The 6,000-nt window shown below is 40.1% G+C and overlaps 1 pseudogene; it reads right to left on the bottom strand.

The window, feature by feature from the left end:
* Window positions 1-422: 422 nt before the first annotated feature.
* Window positions 423-6,000, bottom strand: part of LOC112207650 (centriole and centriolar satellite protein OFD1-like) — a 28,238-nt pseudogene continuing 22,660 nt past the window's right edge.

Genomic DNA, 6,000 nt, shown 5'->3' with positions numbered 1-6,000 from the left:
TATTGATTTTATTCCTCAGTTCCAAGAGGCTGTGTATAAAGTCATAACTGATAAAACAGTTCAGGATGTTGTAATATAGCTTCTTGCATATGATAATGCTAATGCAGAGTGTCAAACTGCTATTAGACTTCTTGAGAGGGAAGGCTCATTTAGCTGAATAAATTAAGACTTGGGATGGCATTGGAAGTGACTTACATAAGACTACCCTTTTAGCTCAGGCTATGACTGAATTGAAAGTATGAAAGAATATGCCCCATTTCTCAGGCTCTTGCTTTAATTGGGGGCAATTGGACACACAAAAATGGAATGTAGAAAAGGAAAACAAAAGGCAGAAACTACTACCATCAATCAACAGGAAAGTCCAGGTGTATGTCTCTGGTGTAAGAAAGGCAATCACTGGGCAAATCAGTGCCATTCTAAATTTAGCAAAGATGGGCAACCTTTTTCAGGAAATAGGAAGAGGGGCCTGCCTCAGGCCCCTCCACAAACTGAGGCATATCTGGCACAGCCAGTGCCCTTACAAACATACAACCATTGTCCCCTGCCACGGCAGACAGTGCTGCCGTAGACCTGTGCTCCACAATTCCTGTCTCCTTACTTCCTGGGGAGCCAAAAAAGAAGGTCCCCATGGGAGTTATGGGACACTTACCCTCAGGAACAGTCTGTCTATTATTTGGAAGGTCTAGTCTAAATTTAAAAGGAGTCACTGTGCATATGGGAGTAACTGACTCTGATTATACCAGAGAGATTCAACTAGTTTTTAGTTTCTTGACTCCATGGTCTGCCTTCCCAGGAGAAAGAATTGCTCAGTTGTTGATGCTACCCTACATAAAACTAGGAAGCAGTACAGTGAAAAGCACAGGAGGCTTTAGTAGTACTAATCCAGCAGGAAAACTGTATATTGGGTAAATCAAGTGTCTAACAAAACACCTATTAGTATAGTAACTATTCAGGCAAAGGATTTTGAAGGACTAGTAGATACTGAAGCTGATGTCTCTATTATTGCTTTAAATCAATGGCCTCAACACTGGCCCAAACAAAAGTCTTCCATGGGTATCATTGGCATAGGACTGCCTCAGAAGTTTTTCAAAAGTTCCTTGATTTTACCATGTCAAGGGCCAGATGACTAGGAAGGGACAATCCAACCTACTATTACACCTATTCCTGTCAATTTATGGAGTAGAGACTTATTGCAAAAATGGGGTGCTGAAATATCGATTCCTATGGGTCAATATAGTAATAATAGTAGATGAAATGATGAAAACTATAGGATATTGCCTGGGAGAAGGACTAGGAAAAAATTAAAATGGCCAATCAGAATCTTTAGAAGGACAAACAGATTGCACTGGATTAGGGTATCATTTTTAGGAGTGGCCATTATTGAGCCTCTGGCTCCCATTCCTCTTGCTTAACTAACTGCCAAACTGGTTTGGGTGGAGCAATGGCCACTGAAACATGAAAAACTGGAGGCTTTAAAAGAACTGGTGTAGGAACAATTGCAAAAAGAACATATAGAGCCTACTTTCTTCCCTTGGAATTCTCCTGTATTTGTCATTAAGAAAAAATCTGGTAAATGGAGAATGCTAACAGATTTGAGGGCTGTTGATGCTGTAGTTCAACCCATGGGCACACTGCAACCAGGGCTGCCCTCCCCGATAATGATTCCAAAATACTGGAACAATACCTGACAGGGCAAAAAGGAAATAAAAAGGCTGGACAAGATATATGGTGGAGGGATGCACAAACAAAGAGCGGAAAAAAAGGAAAGAAAATTATATGGGGAAGAATATTTGCTTGTCCAGGTGACAATCAGGTGCCTGTGTGGGTGCCCATCAAACGTCTGAAAATCTAGCATGAGCCACAGCACCTAGTGGACCCACCTGTACCATGCAAATTGAACGTTTAAGGATTGCTTTTTTGCTATATTGTTGCACAAGAAGGATAAGCCTCGATTTGCTTCTCCTATGCCTTCTGTTAATCAGAAAAAGCCTGCTTCTCATTATCAATGGTAAGTTTTACCCCACAGTAATTAACCAAAGAGGCAGAAGCTGAGTTATGAATGCTTCAGCAACACACACACACACAAAAAAGTCTGCTTCTGTTTCAGTAGATTTACTAATATGGGGTAAGGGTATGTTTGTGTTTATGCAGGAGGTGAACAAACCATGTGGGTGCCCTCAAGATGTGTATGACCATGGAATGGGAGACTGGAGGGACCCATGGATCCCAGCCATGCACTGGGTTCCCCCAGTACAAGTTATGGGCCAGTTGAATCTGAATGCAAAGATGGAACGAGGACTGACTGGGGTCATGCTGCCATCATCCCCTTAACATGGGGACAGATCAAGAAAACCACACAGGAAGTTGAGAAACTGCTGGAGGAAGTATGTCCGCTGCACATCTCAGGTTAGAGATACCAAATTTCAGCCTTTTTCAATTCCTGTTGTGCACAGATGAAGAAGTGAATTGACAAATATAAAAATTTCTCAATAATAACGTTACTCACTATGCTGCTTAATAATTTTAAAGCCAGGATTATAATCTACATTTCATCTCAGAGGCAGAATACCTACATAGTCAGTTGATTTCCCTTATCTTTTCCAGTTATTTGTATTCCCTTGCTCAGGTCTGTGACCAATGGCTGCCCGTCAGAAACTCCCTCCTGTGACCATGACCCCTACTCATCAGCTGCAGCCCCTACCTGCTGCAGTCCTGGGTAATGGCCTCAGGAACTAGAAATCCAGGAAGACAAGGGCTTGGTTTGGTTCACTGCTGTATTCTCAGCCCAGAGGAAAGTGCCCATCAGACACAGGCTCTAGATGAAGTCTCACTGAGTGCTTTCCAAAGCAGATTTACTCTGGAATCCACAAAATCAATCCTTTCCAAATCCCTTGCCTCTTTCAATAATTCTACATGTCCCTGAGTGCCATGACTATAACCAGGAAACTACTAACAAGAGATTTTGGAGATTTTTTGGGGATGATGTTTTTCCAGTGTTTGAGAGGGACTAAGACGTGGCTTCACTTGAGAAAATTCCTTTCATATTTGAGCATTAAATGGGTAAAGTCCAACTACTATGCCAGACACTGAATAGTAAATGAAAACACTTTTTGGGCTGGGCATGATAGCTTATGCTTGTAATTCCACCACTTTGGGAGGCCGAGGCAGGTGGATCATGAGGTCAGGATGTGGAGACCATCCCGGCTAACACAGTGAAACACTGTCCTAACTAAAAATACAAAAAAAATCCAGGCATGGTGGCAGGTGCCTGTAATTCCAGCTACTCAGGAGGCTGAGGCAGGAGAATGGCATGAAGCAGTGAGGTGGATCTTGCCATGAGCTGAGATTGCACCACTGCACTCCAGCCTGGGTGACAGAGTGAGACTCTGTCTAAAAAAAAAAAAAAAAAAAAAGAAAGAAAATACTTTTTAAGCAACTGGACTGGGAAGCCTAAATCATAAGTCTTTCCTTGCAATGTGTCCTTTTCTCAGCACTGTCTTTACATGTTCATGTGTGAATTACTTCAGAAATGTCATTAACAACATAATAACACTACAACCACCCAAGCCAAGACTTTGACTAATTTACACCTACAAAAAGACCTTCAGCAATACATGAAATAATTCACAGAGTACACAGACTGATATGCAGTATATGACCCTGCTGTTAGCTAAAATAAAGAATTTACTTGAGCGATGACATGAGATGGGCAGAACAGATGAAGCAGCGTCCACATGAGGCATGTCTTCGGCAGGACACAGCCCGTCCCTTTCAAGCTGCCTTGGCATGTTCCCTGAATCTGCATGAGGCACAGATGATTTTCCTATGAGTCCTTCCTTAACAATAACAGTAAGACAGGAGGGCAGTGCTGTGTGGGGGCAACTGACTGGAACTGCAGCCAAAGTAACTGGGTATGCCCTTTCCTAACAGGTTTCTGTGAACTTCCCAACTCAACCACTTGCGAATGTGTTTGCTTGTCAGAGTGTTCTTGTACTAGAAAGAATTAACTTTGTGTACAAAACTGGATTTCCCAACAGGAAAATCAAAAACCCAGTGACAGCGAAGAATTCAACTGGCTTGTTAATAATCATCCAAATTCTATTGAAATGTCAAAGATTTAACACCAAGACTTTAACAAATATTCACAAAATTTACTAAGCCCTCTCAATGAACTGTTCAAAATATTACACTTCCAGACTTGAAGATGATATTTACAAAAATAATCAATAGGTTATATACAAACATAAAGATTTCTCAAGCTGGAAAGAACCTTAGTGATGATAGGCTCTACATGCTTATTTTACACTTACAAAGTGGCTACAGTGTGAGACAGTCTAAGCCAGGGCCATAGCCAAGACACTAATTTCTGGACTCTTAATATTCTTTTATCTCTACTCTTTTACTAAAAATGAGGTTTCTAAATCTGAGGCAATCAACAGGATGAGTAAATTTACAGAAAAATAACATCCTTGTATTCCATATAAAGGAATAAACAAATTTTTAAAAATTACTTATTTTTAATTTTGTAACTTAAAATTCATTTATGAGCTTAGCTCAACTTTGAAATTATTAGTCATATTGAAATTTAAAAAAATAAACAGAAAACTCTAGCCAGAGCATGGGGTTAAGGCTTCACTGCCCTGTGCCCACCAGTCCAGGAGGCCTAGGTGATTCTGTCACAGCCTCTGTCGGTCTGTGACCTGCTAGCATTGAATGATTTATATCTAAGACTCCAGGACACCCCTAAAGCTGAGAAATGATCTTGTCTATTGTTCTGGGTGGAAATGTCCCTGTTTTTTAAATTAAATTTCTGCCATGATTCTACAGCAGGCCAGGGTTAAGCATGAGGGCTTCCAGATACTTTAGTGAGAGGTGCTCTTAACATTCAGGGATGTGGCCATAGTATTCTCTCCAGAAGAGTGGAAATGCCTGGACCCTTCCCAGCAGAATTTATAGAGAAATGTGATGTTGGAGAACTAGAGAAGCCTTGTCTACCTGGGTGTTGCTATCTCTAACCAGACCTGATCACTGTCTGGAGCAAAGAAAAGAGCCCTACAATGTGAAGATACATGAGACAGTAGCCAAACCCTCAAGTAGGTGAGAGTGAAAGAAGGAGATCACACAGGCAAGAGGACCAAAGGTAAATAAGGAAGCCAGGACTTAAAATGTCGTTTGGGAAGCTCTGCTCCAATGAAAAGGTTGAATTTTTTTTTTCCAGATTCAGAGAAAGGAACATCTTCTGTCTCTTGCTCTTAAATCTTTTAAGAATCATTTTTTTTTTCTTTAGTAGATCTCCCTTCAAGTCTACAGTGAGAGACAATTGCCACTTTATCACTTATAAAGGCCTGCATAATCTGACTGCTCTTCCATTGCTTTTGGAGACACAAGAATATTTGTGGTTTTGAGAAGCTCTATGTTAAAGTAGCTTTTTCAGATATTCTTTTTGCATCATGTCTAAAACATGTAAGGTGAGTAGTGGACATACTGGGATTTGGGCTGAGAAATCTCAGGAGCTCCAGGGACAGATGTTGCATCTTTCTGCATAATAATTTTTAATCCCATAGAGGTTGTAAATGTGATTCCACAAAAATTCTTACTCAGCAATTTCATCAGAACAATAAACATTTTTCTAATTATGAAAAAAGTAATGTTGTTTTCCTTCATAATGTTATTGTTTTAGTATAAACTGAGATTTGTAATTTAAACTTATATGTGCATATTTTCAAATTATATTTTCAAGAATGGATGTCCAACATTTTGACTTCCCCAGGCCACATTGGGCCACACATAAAATACACTAACACTCATGACAGCTTTTGAGCTTAAAACAAACAAACCAACAACAACAAAAAAAAAAACAAAAAACAGGTTCGTGCAGTTTTCATGATATTTTTCACCACAAGCAAAAAAGTCATCTTGTTTAAAGGGTTGGTTGGTAGCACAACGTTGGCTGAAAGTATCTACTCACCTTCTAGATTTTTTAAATGCCTTATGTTATTA

Source organism: Pan troglodytes, chromosome Y (assembly GCF_028858775.2).
Source record: "Pan troglodytes isolate AG18354 chromosome Y, NHGRI_mPanTro3-v2.0_pri, whole genome shotgun sequence".
Taxonomy (NCBI): Eukaryota; Metazoa; Chordata; class Mammalia; order Primates; family Hominidae; genus Pan; species Pan troglodytes.
This window is presented reverse-complemented; position numbering and strand designations above follow the sequence as displayed.